The following is a 26116-nucleotide window of genomic DNA, read 5'->3' on the forward strand; positions in this document are numbered from 1 at the left end:
TAAACATTTATAGTGGTTATTGCTATATGGTTGAAAACTCTGTACTTTTAAGAACTGTATTTCGGGGCTGGGAAGGTGACTCAGTGGTAGAGCGCTTGCCTTGCATGCATGAGGCCCTGGGTTCAATTCCTCAGCACCACATAAGCAAAAAGAAAAAAAGCCGGAAGTGGTGCTGTGGCTAAAGTGGTAGAGCGCTAGCCTTGAGCTGAAGAGCTGAGGAATAGCACCCAGGCCCAGAGTTCAGGCCCCACGACCGGACCCAAAAACAAACAAATAAACAAAAACAATACAAACAATAGATTTTGCACTGCTTGGGTAAAGAAACTTGAATACACTCCTGGTGGGTGTGTAAACTTGTTCAACCACTGTGCAGAGCAGATTGCGTATTCTTAAACATTTATCTAAAAGACTACAAATCAGAACATAGTAAAGCCATTTGCACAACTATGTTTATTGCTATACTATTTAACAAACACAGCCAGGACAAGGAAAAGGCCCAAATGCCCCTCATTGGATAAATGGATGAAGAAAATGTAGTATGTACACACAATGTCATTTTGCTCATCCATTAGGAGAAATGGTATTACATCATTTACAAAGAAATGTGTGGACCTGGAACAAATTGTGTTAGGTAAAATAATTCAAGTCCAGAGAGACTAAGAATACATGTTTCCTCTCATATGTGGAAACTAGATCTAATTTATAAATATACAAGTAAACACATGGGGTTGTATGAAAATATACACAAATGCATTAACTGAAGTATGGTATTCTAAGGGGAAAATTCAAATGCTGTGATTCCTTAGAAAAGTAAAACTCATCGCCCAACAAAATGAATATTAAGAAACTAGCACTTGAAAGGTATGTGCAGACATCAAGAGGAGGGAGGTGGAGGGATGAAGAGAGGAAGTGGGCAGAGCACAGTGATAATATTCAATGCATAGCCAATAAAACTAGAAAAACTGAGGGAAGGGGCTGTGTTGAAAAGAATGGGTGAAATTGATGGAAGGGATAACATTGACAAAGATGCATTGTACTTATAAACTGACATGTTGAACTACAGTAACTCCTTTGTGCAACTACTTAAGATAATAAAAATACAACTAAAAATAAATTAATTAATAAAAGCATTGTGGGTCAGAAATTTTGTAAGAACAAATCTTCATCTGGGGACACAATCCCCAAGTCAACTGGATCTGTACTATTTTGAATTCATATGATTTAATCACTTGGTACTCTCTCCATATGTGCTATGTGGAAGGACAAAAGGCTCCTTAGGTACAAGTCTGATGTAGCTCAGCAAGCTGCCTGGGTATTGTCAGAGCAGTTGTAGAATCCTAAGTGCCACATAGAATGCAGAGGCCCATCTGCCATATACTCAAGTGTCTTGTAAGCTATTTGTTGCACATAAATATCACAAATCTCTTTTATGCATACCTAACGCAGACACAGGCACCACTAACCTACATGAACAGCTGCTGTGCATCAAGCATTATGCTAAGAATTCTCACTAATCTTTCTTATCTGTCTACTATCTCTAGCAGTTTTCCAGCGAGGAGCTGGAATTCGATAATGAAAGAAATAATTGTAACCGCAAATCAGAGGAGCTTAACGTCTCATGGTAGTTGCCTGTCACTCCTTATTTTTTGTAGTGGTCCATGCCCACAGGAAGCCCTTCTCCTGGATTCTGCATTCTTTCCACAGCACTGGGCCCCACACTGATTGCTGATTCCTGGCTTGAACTCTGCTCTTGTCATTCCTTCCTTAATTCTGTATCGTTTAACCTGCCAACTCTTCCAAAAAATTCTGGTTGTTCACATAAATGGTTTTAACATAGGACAGACGATCTTATTAGTTCAGAAAACAAAATGGTCTCAAACAAACAGCACGCCAACTTTCACTGTGAGCACTGACTAGAGTCTGATAGGGGAACACATGATGCTGTCATTTGTGAGGGTAAAAAGGTTGAGCATTCACCCCACTTAGGCGGTCGCTCCCCATTGTGGTCTATTGACCTCATTGGCTCCTGCACATTCACACAAACACATACACACACAAACATGTGATCACACCCACATATATACAAATAAGCATACACACACATATACATATGCCATATACATACGCACACTAAAAAATGTTAATCTATCCGACTATATTCAAAGTAAACATTTCCAGAGAATACACAAAAGCCTTTTTTGTGGGTTTTTTTGCTTCTAATGGTAGCTAGGAATTTTTTTGGGGGGGCGGGGTCGGTCGTGGGGCTTGAACTCTGGGCCTGGGCGCTGTCCCTGCAATCTTCAGCTCAAGGCAAGCTCTACCGCTTGAGCCACAGTGCCACTTTTGGTTTTGTAGGGGTTTATTGGAGATAAGAATCTCATGGACTTTCCTGTTCCGGCTGGCTTTAAGCCGTGATCTTCAAATCTCGGCCACCTGAGTAGCTAGGATTACAGGCGTGAGACACCGGCGCCCGGCTGGTAGATGGGACTTTTGTATCACCCATAATAATGGACAGATTCAACTTCCAATTCTATTAAGGTCTATTTGCAGATAATGCACAGATGGCAAATTAGCACATATGAAATAAACTCATTAATGTGCCTACTTCATAGTCCTTAACTTAGCTGCTGTAAACCCTCCATAATGCAAATTAAACTGTAGTTTTAAAAATAGCTCTTATTTGATTTCACTGTTACAGTAAACAAGTTTGACACACAAATTTCTGTCTTTAGTAAAATAATTTAGGTTCACAGACTTACCAAATGACTTATTTACACTAAACCAATGAAACTAGACTTAAGACCTTTAATAATTATATCATGTATACTTTCCTAGGCTCTTTTCAGTACTCTTCGATGTTTCCTTCAAGTTTTGGGACAATCATGTAAGTCTATTTTATATTTTAGCCTTTCTCCGATTGATTGCTCTCTTTTCCTGTCCTACGTCGTAGCAAATTACATTAATTTGAGCCTCAATTCTTATTACATAGTCTCCACTTTTCTTTATAGAAAGCAATTTCTATGCCTATATTGTTTCCCGGTCAGTCTACCAAGACACTACACTATCATTTCACTGTGTTTCATATCCTCCTATGGGCTGTGTTCTACCTGTTGACATAGGAAATTAAGATTTTCTTTTTATATTTCTGAGATCTCACTCAGGAGCTGGAAAACAGTAGGTGCTTAATAAGTGTTTCATAATCAATTATTTCAGATAAATGTTGTGTAAGAATTTTGTCTGACTTTTTCATATTATATTGAGTTCTCCCCAAATTGAAGTCTCAGACAAGCAAGTAAACATCGAAATGATCCAAGATGCATTTCAGAGTTAGGACCATACAAGACTGAGTTTTCTAAGAGTCCACTGGGGGCGGGGGAGGAGGGAGCGGAAGAGAGAGAGAGAGAAAGAGAGAGAGAGAGGGAGAGAGAGGGGGAGAGGAGAGGGAGGGGGACAAAGAGAGGGAGGGAGGAAGGGAAATACTTCAAAGAATTGCAAAATACTCTTTGCCATGGGATGAGAAAACTTAAGTTTCAGAGAATAAACTGAGAGAAAAATAGTGCAATGTGAAATGAGCATTCTCATCAGTGCTGCACTTCACATCAGAGGGACATGTTACAACACCTGTGACCATTTCATGGAAATAAAGACTCAGGAGTCCTGAGTTCCCTGATGGCTTCTATATGTCAGTACTAAGCTACTTTCTTTCTTTTACTTCTGGTATGTGTGACAATATTCCATATGAATGAGTTTTCACAGTATTAAAATGTAGGTAAACTTAATGTAACATTCATATGATCTGTTTTTAAATTATTGTCTAAATTATTAAGCTTCTTAAGGAGTTATTATGCATTGGGGAAGTCAAGAGGGGTTAAGAAATTTCAACAAAAACATGTGGCCTGAACTTGGTTTATAAAACTCTAAATAGGATAGTCTGCTGTTAATGCTATTATATGGTTCAAATGCTTGCATTTGATTTTTACCTAGAAGTGTCAGCTAATCTTTTATTTAATCATTGACTAATATATCTCACAAAATTCATTAAATATCAATGGCATGCATTAACTTTTTGTTCAGATTAGCCCCATCCTTTCTTTGCTCAATGAATTTTGAGCTGTATATTCCTTATATGTCTTACTGTGCAAAAGTAAGGTAAACTGCATTCTAGGCATGAAGCACTATTTGAAATTGGATCAAATTTTACTCTGGGTTCTACACTTATTATAGGAGAAAATGATATGCATCAAGTTCCTGAGAAAATACCCTGTACAATGACAGACTTGTAAACTGCAACAGAATAATTGACTTCCAAAATCCTATGAAATCCAAAGACTTCACCTAAATTTCAAGACATTATACTCTTGAGAAACTGCAGAACTACCTGTGATTAATTTCTTTGAGCAGGTGATATTTATTAGTATGGAAGTGGAGTTAGATTTATATTGCATGCTTGCCTACACAAAATAGGGTCTCAGGCCCAGCTGCATGGACAGGACCTGAAAGTTGCTAGAAATGTAGAAATCTAGGCTGCTCTGCAAATAAACTTACTCAGAACGTGCACTTTTAAAAATTCTCATGTGATTTATCTTCACTTAAGATGGGCATCTCTAGAGGATAGTTTTGTTGTGTGCTGAGGGTATCTCTTATTTTCAGAATTAGAAATAAATCATGATAATACTTTTTCCTTTATGTCAATAAGGATATAAAGATATCCAAAAAACAAAACTACCAGGTAGTTACTTAAAAATTCTTCCCGATTTCTTCTTTTCTAACTTTACAACATTCAGATCCTTGCTTTTATATTGACTTGTGGGAAATTTCACTTATGTATTATGAGAAAATGATGTGTTATTTGAACCTGTAAAGTGATAGTATAACTTATGCTGATAGCCTATGGTTGTTTCCTATCAATAAGGTAAGAGTATTTCATTTTAATGATATAAATTTCCTACCAAACAGATTTTCTATACAAGTTTTTGATTGGTTATAAGCTAAAGGCAATGGTTATGCAGTTGTCTTCTATGGGTTATAAAAGATACTACTGAGTCATTTACAAACTTTCCAAAGGATTATGTTTTCCAAAATTCTAATGACATGAAAGTATGAAAAGAATTACTTCCATGTACAAGGGTCACAATTTTCTCTCAGTTAAAAAAAATAGTCTTTCCATTTGGATAGCAATTATGCCTGGAAACCATGTGAGTTGAATTGCTCATCATTTGTGAGTCAAATTGACATTTAATTACAACTTTTTTCATTGTATATATTGTATGATTTCAGGATGACATGATAGTATGTATCTAAAAATATTTTAATCTCTATCATAATTCTATATTAATTTCATTTTACAGATTTCAATAAGGAAAACTTCTGTTAGCATTTTATACCTCTGTTGTTTCTATTTATTTTCATTATTCTATAACAATTTTCTGAAGACCATCTAGCTGTAGTTTTGTTTTCACAGTAATAGAAAACCTTATCATTGTAATATGTTTAGCTGGTGAAAACAGCAGATCCATTTTTTTTCTCAATGTAGACTTCAGGCTATGTCTAGCAATTTTATAGGTGATTGTCCATAATCGGATTGATTTCAGATTCCATTCTACTCAAATTGTTAGGAAAGAATGTGCTTACATGGAATAAAGTTATTCCATCATAACTTCAGTGCATTGGACTTACTTAGTTTAATCCTTTAACATAGAATAAACTCACCATTTTTTTCAAAGTGATTACTTTGGGTTTTTTTTTCAAAAGGAGTCATTAATAATCATGCTGTACTTCAATTTTCTTCCAGGTCTTGAAACAGTGATGTTTCTTTCTCCAGTCTTTTATATGCTTTGACATACTCATTTGTTAAAAATAGAAATGAAACCAGTATGCTCAGTTAAAATAACCAAAAAAATGAGGCTCAGTGATTATTTTTCATTCATTAATGAGTTCATATCTTCTGACAATATATACCCTTTATTTTGCATATTAACATGTTTCATCTTGACTAAAATTGTTCTTTGACTAGAATCAGAGATATGCACAAAGATTTTTTTTGTGTTGGGTTTTGTTTTTCTGGCAGTCTCAGTGTTCAAAGCTAAGGCTTGCACCTGCTTGGCAAGTATTCAACCACCAAGCTACATACATCTCTAGTCCTTGACAACAGAAGTCTTAAACTCATCATTAAAGTCTTTCACTCCCAGTTCTTGTTTAAAAAAAAAGCAAACTATGTTCTTTTACCTTTTCTGCTAATATTCTTTCTGCATAATCTACAAAATTAAATATTCAGGTTACTGAATAAACTATCAGCTTTCAACACAAAGTTCCTCTTGAGGACATAGAATGGCAGACCCTGTCTTTCCACTGGCTTTTCTAGAGTCTCGGTTATTCTTTTATATTGTACATATTTAAATACTTCCCAGTAAGTACTTTCACTCTATCCCAGATGCCAGTTTGGTTACTGTGGAAACCGTAACTATAAGCTGGAAAGCAATCAGGCCACTAATTGATACCGACAGTCAATTAGTACTTCAAAGGAGATGGCTGGTGTTTTACACATAGACAATATGAGAGCAAGATTCTAGTTTGCCATGGTGTAATCTCTGTTGCTTCTCTGTAGACTTCAGATGCTATGGGATGGTTTCTACAGGAATGAAGCAAGTTTCTCACTGGGAACTAATGGAATGTTGCATTATGGGAAACGATGATATTGTGTGATTGAATCCATTAGCCTCCCCTTTCTAAAGGACCAGACTGAACCAACTCTGACTCTGTTCAGGTCAAAAGTCTTGTTAATCTCTGTGTTTTGCTGATCAAACCTCAAACTGTCGGGTCAAATTATTTCCATTGGACTGGTTCTATTTGTGATTAATTAAAATTTCTTCCTGATTGCATACTGTTCTTTTAAATGTATAATCCCTTTATTGTGTAGCAAATTGAGAATATGGTCCTAATTTAAAAACAAATATTCATGTGGGCCTCTCAGTGTGATGTAAGTCATCAGTTTTAGTAAAATGAAGAAAGAAAAACAAAACATTTTACCATTTTTATGTCATTTTTAAGAGAATATTATACCTAACATCTATTGTTGAATATTATACAAATTGATTAAGGAGGAAGTGAGGATGTATTTAAATTTTCACCCACAGCTATTTCAGTTTTAAAACAATATAAAAAGTGAAACTAGAAAGAAAAAATTTTAAAGATGACAAATCTTTTCCTCATTAAACTTAGACATTTCAGAATAAAGGTTAATTTTCGTCAAGGTTACTATATAATTCAAAATACAAAATTGGTTTGAATTTCATAGTATCTCTGTCAATTTTATTGCAATTAATTATATTATCTTGTATGCCATTTTTTTCCACAGGAGATAATGTACATTTTAGGATCCTTTATTCATATTCTATCTTCCAAGAAAATATCTACATTGTATGAGTAAAAATACGTCACATAAATCTTGTATTGGCAAGCCAAGAAAGGCTTGAAATGTTTATTATTTACAAAAATAAAGTGACTATGCCTATTTAAATGACATTCCCAAAGGTGAGATATACTTTATGTACATTACAGATACCTTATGTACATTACAGATAGCTGGATGGATGGATAGATACATGATAGGTTGATAGAAAGAAAGATAGATGATGGATGATACATAGATAGATGATAGATAGGGGCCGGGAAGGTGGCTCACTGGCAGAGCGTTTGCCTTGTATGCCTGAAGCCTTGGGTTCGATTCCTCAGCACAACATAAGCAAAAAGAAAAAAGCCAGAAGTGGCGCTGTGGCTCAAGCAGTAGAGCACTAGCCTTGAGCTGAAGAACTGAGGGACAGCGCCCAGGCCCAGAGTTCAGGCTCCACGACCGGACCCCCCCCCCAAAAAAAAAGATAGATGATAGATAGATAGCTAATACATAGATAGATAGATGATAGACAAGCAGATGATAGCACAATCTCTCTACATCAATCTGTCACTATCAAAATAGTTCTAAATAAAATCCTACGTACTGTACTTTAACAATTATCACTGTTTACTGTTTATTCCTTAACAATGTCATGTGCTTCCTAATGACTTATGTTGAAGCCAAGAAGAAAGAAAACTTGTTTCCTCAGTTTTGAGTAAAGGAATGTCTCCTCATAGTCTTTGCAATGAAGCCCTGACATGTATCCATAACAATGTGATACATAAGAAATGGGGGCCATTTCTTTGCTATGTTATCAATTTTTAGTTAAATATCCTGTGTTTTGTTAATAAAAATGATTGAGTTTTTACTAATATCAATCATCATATGTTTTACTTTAACCACAAATTAAACATTTATTCATATCAAACGAATATGGTAAAATAAAGCCCAGTCATCTACTTCACCCTTAGCATGAGTTGCCTTGAATATGAATTACCTATCCAAATATTATGTTTATTTTGACACTGGAAAACACTTACAGCACATCTTTTAATAAATACTCTTTGACTCTTACTCTGTGGAATGCAAATTTTATCTCTTCTTCTTTTTTTGGCTTGCCAAATGATTAATCAATGACTGAAAAAACATGTTTACTATAAAAGTGCGTCACTTCACAGGCAAGAATTTAAACCGAAAATTATGTGCTTCACTTTCTTTTTGTTGAACAGTAAAGGTTCTGTCTTAGAGAGGGCGTCTGGAAGGTTGGAGAATGTTGCTCTGAGACATATTTTGTAAAAGTGATCATGAGAGCCACACATCACCTACAGCTCAGAGGTACTAATATGATGCCTCTGAGACAATCTAATGAACATAAGCCATACAAGCTCCAGAGAAACACGATTAATCACAAAGGGTAGAAGAGAAACCAGGTATCTAGCACCACCTGCCCAGTTAATGAGTATTCAATATAACTTCAAATGCTATAGACATTTTCAGTATTTGCCTCTTTTTCCCCAGAGACAAAAGTTTCCTTCCTAGTTTTTCCCCAAGCTATGTGTGTGAAAAATTATTCTCAATTAATCCTAACTACCCAAGAGGCTGAGATCTGAAGATCACAGTTAGAAGCTAACCAAGACAGATACAGCCTGGAGACTCTGATTTCACCTGATGAACAAAAAACCAGAAGTAGCGACATGGATCATGTGGTAGACCACCAGTAATAATTTAAAAAGCTGAGTGAGAATGAGTCTCTAATTCCCAGCTCCAGTACCATCACAAAAAATGCAATAAATTAAATACCTGTAGAAAACTAACACTAGATCCTTATATATCACCCTGCACCAGAATCAACTCCAAATGGATCAAAGACCTCAAAGTCAAAGCAGACACCCTGAAAACATTACAGGAAGGACTAGAAGAAACTCTAGGGCTCCTTGGCAAAGCCTGAAATTTTCTTAATAGAGACCAAGAAACACAACAAATCAAAGAAAGGTTGGACAAATGAGATTGCATGAAGCTGCAGAGCTTCTGCATGGCAAAGGACATAGCTAGCAAGATCAATAAAAAGCCCACAGACTGGGAAAAGATCTTCACAACCATACAACGTATGCTTGGAACTCAAAAATTAAATCACCCAACAACCAAACCTCAAAAAAACAACTGCCCAATAAATAAGTGGGCTAAAGACTTAAAGAGAAACTTCTCTGAAGAGGAAAGAAGGATGGCCAATAGACACATGAAGAAATGCTCAACCTCTCTAGCCAGAAAAGAAATGTAAATCAAAATAACATTAAGATTCCTCCTCACCCAAGTTAGAAAGGCTATAATCAAGAAATCTAATAACAATTGATGCTGGAACCGATGTGAACAGAAGGGAACCCTACTGCATTGTTGGTGGGAGTGTAAACTTGTTCAACCACTTTGGAAAGCAGCATGGAGGTTCCTCAAAAGACTCCACATAGGGCTCCCCTATGACCCAGCAATCCCACTTTTGGGCATTTACCAAAATGATCACAAACAAGACCATTTTAAAGCTACCAGCACGACTATGTTTATTGCATCATTATTTACCATAGCTAAGATATGGAACCAACCCAGATGCCCCTCAGTAGATGAATGGATCAAGAAAATGTGGTATATATAGACAATGAAATTCTATGCCTTCATCAGAAAGAATGGCATTGCCTCATTTGTTAGGAAATGGAAAGACTTGTAAAAAGTTATGTTAAGTGAAGTCAGCCAGACCCAAAGAAACATAGGTCCTATGATTTCCCTTATTTGCAATAACTAGTATTTGTCTGGGACAAGAAGAGGCCAAAATCTATGTACATATGACCTGATGAGATGATGTTAAGCAAAATGAACCCCAAGATAGGGACACAAGTAGTTTTTTTTCTTTCTTCCTATTGTTCCTAACGTATTTGTAATGTATCATGTGATTTTTTTTGTTTCTTTGTATGTTCCTCCCCCATGGTATAACCCCTGTTTTCACTGTATTTGATGTGGGTGCCCTGCATCTTGTATATACACTTCTCTAGCTTGGGGAGGGGAAGGGAAAAAACAATATGCTTAAATAGGCATACAGGTTGACACTGTAACAGTGAGATGTACAAGACATTATGTTGAAACACTAACTTTACATTTTGGTGGGGAGGAGAGGAGAGGGGGAGTGTAGTTGTGGAGATGGGAGGGAAAATAGGGCGGGGGAAAAACAAAGGAGGAGGTAACAATGCTTGATAGGAATTGGACTCATTACCTTCCTCATATAACTGTAACCCCTCTGTACAGTATTTGTATAAAAAAGTGTTTTAAAAATGCAATAAAATAAATTAATAAAATTAAAACTTCACATTCAAAGAATTCTATGAACATAATGGGTAAGATATGTTCATCCCTTGGATGCTATCCAAAGGTCCCTTCTCCACAACTCCACTCTGACCTTCATGAAACTTGAGCCTACCATTAGAGGATGGTGCTGCCATCATAAGAATGTATTTTGGTGCTTCTTTACACTTTGTCGTTTGATTCAGAGTATACTGCCAAGCATGGGATAGAGAAATCTTGTGCGTTAAGAACTCTTGTCTTTCCTTTGTGGGTATGACACTATCCCATCCGAAGATTTCATGCTGAAACCTTCCCCAGGTCTTTCCCTTCTGAATCTTTGATATAGCTTCCAAAATTGCTCCCCCATGCCCATACCCAATTATCAAAAGCTTGAGTGACTTCAGAAAGACTTACTCTTTGGGGATGGACATAATTCCGCCCAATCAACATGATCCTCAAACCAGTAAGTTATTTTCCATTTTAATCAAAATCCAAAAAGCTTTTCAGTACCCTTCAGCTGATATCTATGCCTCAAAGACAGGAAATGCATGCATCCAACTGTACAAGAAATATCTTAATAAGCTAAATGCTTTTATATTGAATCTTTTCTAATTTCCTACATAATCTACTATGCTCTGTATCTCTTTCAGACTCTTTTCCACAATGCCTCTCTCTTACTGGAACTCATCAAGCTGAGCTGAATTTATCACATAGAAAAAGAGCTTCAGCTAATGTTTAAATGTTATTATCACATGTGATGAAAATAGAAAAATAAAGCTAGATCCTTATATATCACCCTGCACCAGAAGGGAGATGGGGGAGCAGGGATGGGAAGGGGAAACAAAAGAGGAGGCAACAATGCTTGATAGGAAATGTACTCATTACCTTGCTCATGTAATTGTAACCCCTATGTACAGTATTTTCACAATAAAAACTTAATAATTAACAAAAAATGAAAATCATCCAAATAATGTACTTTTGCAATCCTGATGCTGTTTTGAAGGATGAGATATTGAAACTTCTTTAGTCTATTACACTTCAGCTTGAGTCTGAGGTGAATCTGAGGAGAAACTGCCCAGACAAGCTGTGTCCTCTTGAATCTTCCTCTGTGGAAGACTGTCTCTCAACCACATCCTATGCATCTGACATCACTTTTAAATAGCTTTAATTTACATGTTCAAACTTTACTTCATGTGTGCTTTTTGCCTAAATCAAGAATTTAAGTTCTTAGGCAATTTGCTATTGACACTGCTCATCATACAGCCTTCCTACATGATCTGAGCTACTGGACTTCAGTGTGCTTAGCTTTCAGTTGTTCTCAGACAACCAAGACTTTGTTCTAAAGAGCATCTGAATACATTTTAGGACATCTGCAATGTATTAAACTCAAGCTACTTTATGTTTGTTATCGTTATTTATTGATTTTTCTTGAATTCCTATTTTGACTTTGGAGCTTTGTGTCAGCATGCCATTCTTGATTGAAAGGTGAAATCCCTTTATCTTCTTACTAAATCACAGTAATTGAAAAATCATACTGCCTATAAGACTGTTATGACGACCAAAAATGGCACCAGCTATTTGAGGTGGGACATATGTGTTTTATAGAAAGCTTAGTGGCTCCTTAATCATTTATTGTATCAGTATGATCTCTGTCCTGCCCTTCAATTTTAATGACAACTAACAATGTCTCCAGACAGCACCAAAATTCCCATGGGAAAAAGAACTGTTACAAAGCAACTGATTAAAATTTTAATTATTCTTATAATGGGATTTCTAAACTTGAACTAGCATGTTAATTCAGAATACAGCTGTGAGGAGGAAAGGCAGAAAAATATTGAATAAGAAAACTTAACCACATAATCCAAGAAGCTAGTTTACAGTAAGCTCCTGAAAACAATAGATAGATTAAAAAAAGTTAGAAGCCTCCTCGATTCAAGTTGTAGTATCTGAGATTAAAGAATGAATTTTTGTTATAATAATGCCCTCTTTTAAGTAATGCTTGGCTTTACCAACAGTTTTTATTTGGCTGCTATTAATTCTCAGAAAAAAAAACAAATATATATATATAAATAATATAAAGAAGAAAGCAATGAAAAAAGCTCAAAATTATTTAAATAGATTCAGAGAGAAATAGAATACATTCAACTGCAAATATATCTGTATGTGCCATTGGTGTTTTTTTTTATTTTTATTTTTGTCAGTCCTGGGGCTTGAACTCTGGGCCTGGGAGCTGTCTCTGAGCTCTTCAGCTCAAAGTGAGCACTCTATCAGTTGAGCCACAGAGCCACTTCTGGCTTTCTGTTGGTTCACTGGAGATAAGAGTCTCATGGACTTTCCTTCCAGGGCTGGCTTTGAAGCGTTATCCTCAGATCTCACCCTCTTGAGTAGCTGGGAGTAATCTACTTATTTCATGAAACTCAACATCACAGGGCTGAGGATATAATTCAGTGATAGAACACAAAGCCCTAGATTTAATCTGCATTATCACAAACAATTGTTTTTAAAAGAAAAAAATAGCAAAAATAAAATAAACATAGAGCAATGCTATCTAAACAGTGGTGAAAAAAACTATAAATTTTCACTTGATAGAATTGAAGTGTTATACCAAAGACACAACATTTCAAAAAACTACAGCCTTTGTTATAGTTTTTTCAAAGAAGTAATAGCTATTACCTCAAAATATATGTCTCATCATAAAGCTTAAATGCAAAGCTATTCAAACATATTTCTTCAACACATCCATAGTTTAGAGTGCATTTCAGAATTACTTTCTAAATTTGGTTTTCTGAAGTGTCTTTATGATGCTCAGTCAACTAAGAAAGGGTTCAAGTTGTAGAACATTTGACTAGCCTGCATGGAGGCATTCACTTTAAATCCTAGTACACAAAACAAAGAATAAAGAGGTGGTGACACTGCTAAGTCAGCTTGCAGCTGCTATGACTGGAAGGTTGTAAATTTTCTCATTCCTTTCTTGGCTTCAAGTTTTCTCTTGTTCAGAAAGATGATGGCTCCTGTGAGCATAGTTATCCTCAAGATAATGACAAATCAGAAAACCGCTCTTTACAAAATGATACATGTATATCATTACCACTTTCTCACAAACATAACCACAGGGAAAAGTTAGGGATTTATTAAATTTAATTTATCTTTTTATTTATATTGGATCAAATATGTAAGCTATTTCACTATTTTACGATTCATATTTCACTCTAAAACTATCATATAAGGGTAGTTTATATGACTCTAATGAAAGGAGCAAAATACAAATACTCCTAAATTTACAGTGAAGGTAGGGACACATCAAACACATCATAAGTTGAAAGCCCAACTAAATGAAAATGCATTACATTACTTAACCTACCTAACATCACAGCTTAACTTTTTAACTTCTGCATGTGAGAATAGTGCCATTTGTTTTCCTAAGCTTGTGTTACTTCATTTAATGTAAGGTCCCCTGCTTGTTTATTTATTTATTTTTGCCTTATCAGGAATGTTAGAAAATAAATTAACATGAAGATTTGCAGGTCCATCCATTTTGGGGAAAATGACATAATTTTATTTTTTCTTTATGGTTGAATAATACTCCATCAGTCAATGGATAGACTAGGTTTAGCTATTTAAAATAGTGGTCACACAAGTGTTAGTGTGCAGGAATCTCTAATGCATGCTGACTTATATACCTTAGCAGGTTCAAATAGTAGTTCTAATTTTAGTTTTTTTGAGGAACCTCCATACCGATTTCTATGACTGCACTAATTTATAGTCTTACCAACAATAATCTCAGCACTTGGGAAGCTAAAGTAATATAAACAATCAAGGCAAACCTGGGCTACTTAGACCCTGTGTTAAAACACAAACAGGAAGTGGTGCTGTGGCTCAAGTGGTAGAATGCTTGCCTTGAGCTGAAGAGCTGAGGGACAGGGCCCAGGCCCAGAGTTCAAGCCCCACTACTGACCAAAAAAAAAAAAAAGTATATATATGTATATAATTTTAAAGGTATAATTTGTGTTTGTTTATTTTTGGTTGGTTGTGGGGCTTGAACTCTGGGCCTATGCGCTGTCCCTCAGCGATTCAACTCCAAGTGAGGGCTCTACCACTTGAGCCACAGCGCCACTTCCGGTTTTTTGGTGGTTTATTGGAGATAAGAGTCTCACAGATTTTCCTGCCCGGGCTGGCTTTGAACCATGATATTCATTTCTCAGCTTCCTAAGTAGGTAGAATTACAGGCATGAGACCAGCTTATACTTTTTTTTTTTTTTTAACTCTGGGCCAAGGCGCTGTCCCTCAGCTCTTCAGCTCAAGACTAGCGCTCTACCACTTGAGCCACAGTGCCACTTCAGGCTTTGTCTACTTATGTGGTACTGAGGAATCAAACCCAGGGCCTCATGCATGCAAGGCAAGCACTCTACCACTGAGCCACCCAGCCTCTAAAATTATACTTTTAATCTTACACAAAGTGGTAACAATTCAATGTGTCAATTTATGACTACAATGCATCTGGATCAGTGTCACCCCTTTCATCATTTTAAAGTGTATTTTAATTGCCATACTTTAGAAATTTTACCATAGATTTAAGAGAAAGCCGTAATAACCATCTTTATTATTAGTTTCTTTAGCTCTTAACATTTCTCTATAAAACCAAAGCTGTATGCTTTATTACATGTAAAATAATATATTAATTTAGAGATATACCTAAGAATCTCTCTGCCAAACCAATGTAGTATGATGTGATAAGATGCATATATGTTTGATTGGAAAATACAAAACTAATAAAATTTCCTTTCTTTGGACTGGTACTAATTGTATACCACTGAAAGACTGTCATTTTTATATATTGAGTTTTGAACCAATATAGAAAGCAAATACAAAAAAAAGTACATGATCTATATGATATATATTATTGTTTTGTTTTACCTCTCATGGTATTTGTATCTAGTTTTATTTTCACTTTTGTTACTGTAATTTACAAAACTCTTGTCAAATACCATATTTTCTGCTATTTTCCTGTTTTTCATTGTGTTTGCATATTTGCATTGATGGTCAAATATACATATTTCTTAGGTTTTAAGGAAATCAGATAAAAAATAATCTTCTTGAGTAAAGGAATTTTTTTACCAATTCTTCACATATTCTCAAAGCATTCACCCATTTTACAGTATATACATCTTTATATTCAGTATCATATTAAATGTGTCTGGAAATGCATAGAGCAGAGAAAAAGAAAATAATGCACGCATTGCTGTATTTTTTAAGTATATTTCTTAAAAAGCTATAGAAACAAAGCTAAGGCAATAAACTAAGAATGTGATTTGACCTGAAAGTATCTTACTGTGGCATGATTTACTTACAGATTAATGGGTTGGATTTTGTCAGTTGTCCTGTCAAGGCGAATTACTGTCTTTAATCTCCCCTATGTGTGTTGATTTCAGTTTCTGTGTAAGAATTCTTGGAGCACAACACATATCCAGGAAAATTTCCAACCACAGAGCTTTTAGGAATTGACATTGTTCAGTTATAGTCCTGATCAGTTTCCATTCCCAATGAATCCAAGAGGAAGGAGAGAGGTAGATAAAGTTGATGGCCTGCCAGCAACTCTTGAGTCCTTCAGAACACCACTTTAAACCTGCAGCCAATTTTTTTAACTATGCTTTTAAACTGATTGGCTAGTAAAATAGCCAAAGTTACTGAAGAAACTTTTTTTATCATGTCTTTGATTTTTTTGTAGGACCACTCATGCCTTATAAATATTTTATTTGTGAAATAAATGAGTAAGTAAATCTATTTTTTATGTTACCTTGAACTTTCAACCTATAATCTCTTGAAATGTCCTGTTTAACTTCCTTGGATAATTCTGTAGACTGACCACATATTAATTCCCTAAAGTATATTTCAATAAACATGCTTCCTGAACTCCCACCTATTTGGGGAGAAAGTACAGTGTTTCGTTGCAGTTTTAATGCAGTAAGTACAGAATCCTGGTAACTTGTCTTTCATTAAAATGCCAACTGCTCTTCTTTCCAGTGAATCACATATCCCTCAGCACACAAACCAGTATTCAAATTTTTTCTAACAGACTGAGTACTCTACTTTTTAAAGGGGTTTGGATCCCTTTTTGTAACTTGTGGGGCCTGAACTCTGGGCCTGGGTGCTATCCCACAGCTCTTCAGCTCAAGGTTAGCACTCTACCACTTGAGCCATAGCACCACTTCTAGCTTTTTTTTTCTGTTTATGTGGTGCTGAGGAATGGAACTGATGGCTTCATGTATGAAAGGCAAGTACTCTACCACTGAGTCATGTTCCCATCCCTGGATTTCTGATATATTAACCAACACACAAAAATAAAGCACCATTATAAAATTAGAAGGCATTAATGATATGCGTTGAAACTGAAAGAAAGCCAAATCTCCTGCATGTTCTAGACTTTTGGAGATGTATTAGCATTCTCTAGAGGAACAGAACTAACAGAAGTATGTTGAGTGTAATTGCATACAACTCTAATCCCTGCACTAAGGAAGCCAAGGCAGGTAGAAGAAGTATGCAATCTAAGAAAGCTGTCCTAATAATAAAAGAGAACCAGTCCCCAAAACACCTGTTTAATTATATGAGAAAAATTATTAGGTTGTATTACATTATCAGAGGTTGGATAATCCCGCAATGGCTGTTTGAAAACTGGAAAGGCGAGGGAATGCCAGAAACTGCTTGCAAGAGGAAGTTGTAAACCTCAGAAAAAGAAGGACAAATGATGCAATCCCAGTGCACCACTGAAGAACAGGAAGGTCCTTAGAAAAGTGGCATGTGTGTTTTTTTTATTGTAAAATTAGTGTACAAAGGGGTTACAATTACATGAGTAAGGTAATGAGTACATTTCCTGTTCAGCATTGTTACCTCTTCCTTTGTTTTTCCCCTACCATCCCTTCCCTCCCCACCTCCCCAACTCCCCCCTCACTCTCCCAAGTTGTAAAGTTAGTTTTCAATATAGTGTCTGTACATCTCATTGTTACAATGGTTCAACTTGTATCCTTGTTATCTCATTTTGTTATTTCCCTTCCCTCCCCAAATTAGAAAAATGTATATAGAAGATGCAGGGCACTGGAATCAAATACAGTGGAAACAGGGGTTATACCGTGGGGAAAGAACATACAAAAGACACAAAAAAATCACATAGTACATTTTAGATACGTTAAAAACAATAGAAAGAAAGAAAAAATAACAAGTTGTGTCCCTATGTTGGGGTTCATGTCACTTAACATCATCTTATATGGTCATATGTACATAGCTTTTGACCTTTTCTGCTTGTCTTAGACATATACTAGCTATTGCAAATAAGGGAAACTATGGGACCAACGTTTCTTTGGTCCTTGCTTACTTCACTTAATATAATTTTTTCCAAGTCTTTCCATTTCCTAACAAATGTGGCAATCTCGTTATTTCTGATGGAGGCATAGAATTCCATTGGATATATCACATTTTCTTGATCCATTCAACTACTGAGGGGCATCTGGGTTTGTTCCATATCTTAGCTATAGTGAATAATGCTGCAATAAACATAGTTGTGTTATTAGCTTTAGCATGGCCTTGTTTGTGATCATTTGGATAAATGCCCAAATGTGGGATTGCTGGGTCATAGGGGAGCTCCATGTGGAATCTTTTGAGGAACCTCCATACTGCTTTCCAAAGTGGTTGAACACTTTGGAACACTCCCACCAACAATGCAGTAGGATTCCCTATTGGCCACATCCCCTCTAGCATCTATTGTTAATAGATATCTTGATTATAATCATTCTAACTGGGGTGAGGAGGAATCTCAATGTTGTTTTGATTTGCACTTCTTTTATGAGCATTTCTTCATATGTCTATTGGCCATCCTTCTTTCCTCTTCAGTGAAGTTTCTCTGTAAGTCTTTAGCCCACTTACTTATAGGGCATTTGTTTCTTTGAGGATTTGTTGTTGGGGGATTTAATTTTTTGAGTTCTAAGTATATTTTAGATATGAGACCCTTGTCCATTGTATGGCTAGTGAAGATCTTCTCCCAATCCATAGGTTTTTTATTGATCTTGCTAGCTAAATCCTTTGCCATGCAGAAATTCCACAATTTCATGGCATGTCTATTTTTAAAAGCTGAAAATTATGGAATCTGATTTCTGTGGAAGATGGCAGTAACAACAACAAAATACATGTATGAATAACAGATCTTGCAGCCACACCCACAAGCTTCCCACTTCCTTATTTTCTTCTGGGCTCCAGCCTATTGATTTGTGCTACCCACATTCAGAACAGGGCTTCTCCCTCAATTCACTGACGTGCACACCACTCATCTCTATGCAAGAAAGTAGTATATGTTCTTTGTTACATTTTAATAGCTTATATCCTTACCAAGAAGACAAAAAATGAGAAGCATTATTCCACATACTGGTTTTTTAAATGTAACTATTATCCTTAAAAAAAACTATTTAATCATATTGTTGTATGCCAGTAATTGCTGTGGAAACTGATAACTATCAAAAATAATATAGCCAACAGGTAACAAAGATTACATCATTTTTGTTTCTTTTATATAATGAAATTTATGATGTGTTTAGGTATAAATTACTCCTAACTAACCAGTATTAAATTTTAAAGCAATTATGAAATTTAGTTAAATGGTTAACATTAAATTCAAAATTCTGATTTATCTATGAAATATATCAATTTTACAGAAGTTTTTGCAACAGATGGGGGAAAAAAACAGATTTGAAGCTCTAGGTTTGGAAGAAAGTTAATGAATAAAACTAAAGCAGAATCACACATTTGTTTTTCTGTTATGTCATCCTGTTGCTGAGGAACTCAATTTTACTACAAAACTCATAGGAAAATGAGCTCCTAGAAAAAATGTTGTAAAAATTCAAGTGATTTGAACTATATTAATTTTTTGTAATGTATACCTTCAATTTAAGTAAATTAGCTGCCTTACTCTCTCATCTCCAACGTTTTATGAGATTCAATACACAAAGATCTTTGAATTCCAAAGTGTTAAAAGATTATTTTTATGTGTTGGAAGATTCAATCCATGGCTGTCTTTAAAATGCAGATTTGTTTGCTTTTAAGGATGAGTGTATTTTGGAATAACTTTGTGTTAGCTACAAATAAAAATCTATTCAAGCCCTAGCAACAAGGCTCTGCTTTGGTAAGGCCTTGGAAGAGTTTTTTTCCTTTTTTTCCACTGCCTTTCCCCCTCCTCTTTACTCAAGTCCCTGTCATCACAAATTAGAAGAAAGGAATGGAGAGAGGAAGGGAGTAAGGGAGAGAAGGAGGAAAGCAAGTATGGAGGAAGGGAGAAAGTAAGGAAGAACTAGTTGAAAATGAGATAGTGCCGTGTTTCATGGTTAAAAATGTATAAAAGCCAAATGTCCATTTTCTCACTTCCCTAACATGCAAGTTTGGTAATATAATCCTTCCATAAACAACAGGTTTACTGATTATTAAAAAATGGCAGTAGAGCTTTCTTGCCAGTGTGTGCCTTTTTGTGAGAAGAAAATGATTTGGAAATAAGTCATCTTTATTTTAAGTTCTTCAGTCAATTTGTTGCCACAGCAGCCAAAGTTCTTGATATCTGAGAGAAGACAGAATGTCTTTGCTTCAATCAAGAAGCAAAGTTTAGTGAAAGAAAAAAAAGAACAATAAAAATTCATCATTTCATTATTAAATTTTGAATTGTCCTAGGTTTGCTTTGAAATAGTCCATTATCCTTCAATATGTATTCAAATACTCCAATATTTTAGTTTATCATATCCATTAATTATATGATTACACTAAATGTTGTGTCACAACATCCAATTGCATTCATTTATTGCCAAAATAGTCATTATTTAATTTAAAGTTGAATGAATGCTTGCATTATTCAGCATTATATTGACAAAGAAAATGTTTAACTTTACTTAGTGTACAAATATCCAGAAAGAGAAAAAAGATGGGAACCAAGAAAAGATTTCAATGAGAAAAGACCAAGGAGCTTTTTTTATTTATAACCAAAGTAGTTAAGCTATGTACACTTAGTCCCTTTCACTTTCAATTCCCCAGTAAAAGGAAGGCAAAGCCATTTTTTAATGTTTAACAAGCATATAAAGGATGCAGGAAGAGAAAATAAAAGACAGGAGATGACAAGTTTTCAACATAGAAAACCAGTTGAATCATGAGTTAATAGAATAGAGAAACTTTCTTCTGAGTTTTCTGGTAAAGACTACAACTAACTAGTGAACAAGTTTAGAACGAATTTTAGTCAGACCCAACACTAAATCTATAGAAAGTATAACTCTAAGATAGAAAGTAAAAAACCTTGGTTCAAAAACCAGAAATGTGTTAGGAAATGGAAAGACTTGGAAAAAATTATATTAAGTGAAGTAAGCCAAGCCCAAAGAAACATAGGTCCCATGGTTTCCCTTATTTGCAATATCTAGTATATGTATGAGTGAAGCAGAAAAGGTCAGATAAGGTGATGTTAGGAAAATGAACCCTTAGATATGTATTTAAATGTTTTTTTTCTTTCATGCATTTGTTTCTAAAGCATTTATAAGATTATTTCTTTGTTGCTTTGTATGCCCTTCCCCCACAGCATAACCCCTGCTTTCACTGTATTTGATGTCGGTATAATTTGTGGAGGGGAAGGGGAAAAACAAGTCGTTTAAATAAGGATACAGGTGGCAACAATGAGAAGTACAAGTTTTCACGTCAAAAACGAACTTTACAACTTTGGTGGGGGGGGGAGGATTAAGTAGGGGGAGGAGGCTGGGAAGGGATGGGAAGGGTAAACAAAGGAGGAGGCTACAATGCTTGATAAGAAATGTACTCACTTTCTTGCCCATGTAATTGTAACCCCTCACAATTAAAAAAAACCAGAAATGTCAGAAATGTCAGGGTTCTTAACCTTTTTTACCTACTGAGGCAGCAGATTTTCACTTTCATATAACAGCTAGCAGGTAAGACGGGGAGAGAGGGATGTCCCAGATCTCAAAGTGTAATTAAACATTACATATTAATATTTTACTCTACAATTTCCTTTCCTATCTTGCTACCACAATTCTCACTAGAAAATTTCCCATGCTCAACATCCCTTGACACAAAGGAAATGTAAATTAGACAACTCTGAGATACCATCTTAGCCCATTTAGACTGGTCAACATTGTGAATTCCAGCGACAAATGTTGGAGGAATGTGAGGGAAAATAAACTTTCCTGCATATATTGTTGGTAGGAATGTGAACTAATACAACCACTTTGGACAGCAGTCTAGAAGTTCATCAAAAAACTAATCACAGATCTTCGCTAGGACCCCACTCCTGGAAAGGTACCCAGAAGATCACAAGCCAAAACACTGTAAAGACGCTTGCACATCCAGGTTCATTGCTGCACTATTCAGAAGAGGCAAGTTAAAGAAAAAGTCCAGATATAAAAGGAAAGAAACAAAGAAAAAAAGCAAAGAAAGAAAGAAACAAAGAAAGAAAGAAAAAGTCCAGATACTCTACAATAGATAAGTCAATCCAAAAAATGTGGTACCTATACACAATGGAATTTTACACAGCTGTTAGAAAGAATAATATGTCATTTTCAGGGAAATGAATGGATCTAGAACAAATCATGTTAAGTGAGGTAAGCCAAGCTCAGAGAAACAGGCAGTATATGATTTCTCTCATACCTGGACACTAGATAAAAACTTTATCAGACATGTTAAATTATTCAGGATCTAGGCACACACAGTGAGACCAAAGGAGGATACTCATGGGAGAGGAACCCAAAGATATACTGCCTATGTACCTCTGATCATATAAAATAATATTGATTGGAATGAACTCTAGGAAATAGAAACAAGGATTTTTCTTTGTTGTTGTTTTTGTTTTCTTTTCTTTTGTCTTTTTTGTTCATTTATCTGTCTTTGGAAGGATAAGGGGGGCATAGACATGGAGGGACAAAGGGTAAACAAATTCGGTAGTGGTACTCACTAACCCTATATCGAAAATGAACTAGACAACTTGTGGGTGGGAACAGGGGATGAAAGTAGGAGAGAGCAAGGGAAGGAGTGACACTGTCCAAAAAGAAATGTTCTCATTGCCTGACTTCTGTAACTGTAACCCCTCTGTACATCATCTTTATAACAATAAAAATTTAAATAAAGAAAATTTTCCATCTTCTATGCCAAGAGATAACAGGTTTTTATGTGAAGAACCTTGAAAACAGCAGCAATAACACGTAAGTGAGGGTCACTCCAACAGAAAAAAAGTATCTTGCATCAAACCACCTAAGAGGGAATCCCACATATTAAATATCATGATAAAACCCAGTAAAAAATCATTTAAAACTGAGGAAGGAGAAAAATTAAGAGTAATCAAAAAGTCTCCTGATCATACGGGTATTGGTCATACTGAGTCAGCTATGACTCCTCAGGTTGCAGCTGGGATCAGCTCAGGCAAAAACTGAAGTGGGAAATCCGTGTGGCCTTAAGGGAAACATGTTTTTATGCTGATAAGACAGGTCTTGTACAAGAGAGACTCTTACGTAAACTTGGTTTAAGCCATTAAGCCCAGTACAGTCCTCTCACTAAAGAATCAGTGATTTGATTCTATGTATATAAAACCAGTTAAGAAATGAAATATAGATTCTGGGTCTCTCTGGCGCCATCTTGGCATCTTGGTGGATGATTGAACTTTCCAAAAACTCTCTTAAAGGTGAAATCCCAACCCCACGCTGAAGTGATGGGTGCCCCTGAATTCCTAGCAGCAGGGGCAGGGACTTGGACAATAGCTTCCCAGACCTGCCAGACCTGTACCATAAAAATAAAAATAAACAAGAAAGAAGATAAAGGGGCAAAAAAAACTACCAAAGCATACAGTATTTTCCTAAGGACGGCTATTAGATTTTCTGGGCTCTCATTGAAAGTTCTTTCAACCTGAGAATGGTGGTTCATGCGTGTAATCCTAGCTACTCAGAAGGCAGGTGGAGGCAGGAGATGACAAATTACAAATTACTAGCCAAAGTTAGAGGTGGGACAGTCTTAGAAAACAAGAGAATAAAAAACAAAAATATAATATATTCAATAAATAAACTGAAACAGGGATATCATTTATGTATATCAAATACGAATAGGGCTGAGAAGGTGACTCAGTGGTAGAGTGCTTGCCTTGCATGTATGAGGCACCACATAAGCAGACAAAGCCAGAAGTGGCACTGTGGCTCAAGTGGTAGAGCTAGCCTTCAGCTAAAGAGCTGAGGGACAGCGCCCAGGCTCAGAGTTCATGTCCCCCATGACTGATTAAAAAAAGAAGAAGAAAAGAAAGTATCTTAAAAGCCCACAGAGAGATCACAGATGATTGAATACATGCATAATAGAAGAATTCTCTCAACAGCATCACTACAAGACAGAAATAATAAAGAAAAGGTTTGCCCAGGCAAACTAGCAGTTTATAATGTAGAACATGAGTGTGGAGTAAGTATCTTCAAGTGTTGTTGCAATATAAAATGTCTTTGTCATTGATGCTTTCTTAGAAAGCTACTAGAGAATATTATCCTACAAAATATGACACAACAGTTCTCAAGAAGAATAAAACCAATGGACTATTAGTGGAAGTATTGACATAGTTATATGTACATAGACATAGAATTGATGGATTAACTTCAAGATTTACGACAATGAATTGATCATCATTCTCCAAGTATAAAGTCTTGTGGTCTCCAGGGGACTGACATTGACTTGTGACACAGTCATGTAGAATTGAACCTGTGATGTCTATGGTAACTTTGGGTGAACTCAGTGTGGGAATTGAAGTCAGCTACAGTGTATCCACTTGTCACCTACCAAGATCTGGATAACTTCTTGAAGGTGTCCATCTACACATTTGCTTCCAGAAGTGATCTGAGTTCAGAGAAATAACATCTTCCGCTTAGACTCCAGAAAAAACTAATAAGCAGTTATATAATAAATATGTGCAAGTAAAAGCAGGAGAAAAAGAAGACCGGCTTTGTCCAAGGTAAGAGGGAAATGAAGACTTTTAGCATTTCCTAAAGTGTTTTCTACAGAAAACTGAACCTGAGGAATATTGAATGTTTTTGTATAACTAGTTGTCACCACAGACATGCATATGAAAACATGCCACACATATTTACATAAAGCTTAGGGTAAGTGTGTTGGAGACATTCAGAAAGCATTCATGAATCCTCAAGAGACAATTTCAGTGGTTAACAGTTCCTAAGTTATTTCATTTGGGATGAAATGTTGTGACAAAGTGATTTTTCTAAAGAGTACATTTTGGGAAACATTAGATTGGATGATCAATAATGCCTAGGGCACAGAAAGTTGAGAATAAAAGAACAGTATTTTTTAGATCAACAATGTATTTTATTTGCCGTGAAATTGTAAACTATTTGCACTTTGCCCTCAAGTGAATTTTTATTTAGAGCTCTCTATAATGTTCTAGTTCTAATCATGATCCAAAATATCCCTTCAAGGTGAATCGAATGAGTTTCTCTTCACACTAAAGCTCTATGAATTGAATGAGTTACTCTTCACACTACAGCTCTATGTGATGTTCTGTCACAGAGAAAAGAAGGTTCTCCCTAACTTACAGTAGTTTACAATTGTTTTCACTTCTCAAATACAACACTATCTTAACATTTTTCCTATAGCTTCAAGATTGGGAAAGTGACAATGATAATGGTTTAGTGTTATCTGACCTTTTCTGTTTGTCTCAGATAAGATGATGTTAAGCAAAATGAGCCCCAAGATAAGGACTCAAGTGACTTTATTCTTTCTTGCTATTGTTTCTCCTATTTATAAGGTACCATGTGATTTTTTTCTTGCTTTGTATGTCCCTCCCCCACAGTATAACTCCTGTTTTCACTGTATTTGATGTTGGTATAATTTGGGGAGTGGAAGGGAAAAACAAATTGTTTAAATAGGGATACAGGTGACCCATTGCAACAATGAGATGTACAAGTCGCTATGCCGAAAAATGAATTTTACAATTTAGGCGTGGGGGGATGTAGTTGTGGAGGTGGGAGGGAAGGGATGGTAGCGGGAAAACAAAGGAGGAAGCAACAATGCTTGAAAAGAAAGGTATCACTACCTTGCTTATGTGATTGTAACCCCTCTGTACAGTATTTTCACAATAAAAATTTATTTAAAAAATAATAATGGTTTAGTGTTAGCTATGGACTTAGGCTAAATGTACCTCCACAAAATTGGTACTTTCTGGAAACAGAGGTGTACAATGGATCATGATATGAAATTATTGATTCTGTTATCTATATACCACCAACACATGTCTTGGCTACTTCAATTAATTATTTACATTTTCTCCACAATAAAAAAAAGTATCACTGATCCACTATCAGGACAAATACTCTAGACTAAACAGACATTGAATGAGGTGTGTTTAAT

Source organism: Dipodomys ordii, unplaced genomic scaffold (assembly GCF_000151885.1).
Source record: "Dipodomys ordii isolate 6190 unplaced genomic scaffold, Dord_2.0 Scaffold1, whole genome shotgun sequence".
Taxonomy (NCBI): Eukaryota; Metazoa; Chordata; class Mammalia; order Rodentia; family Heteromyidae; genus Dipodomys; species Dipodomys ordii.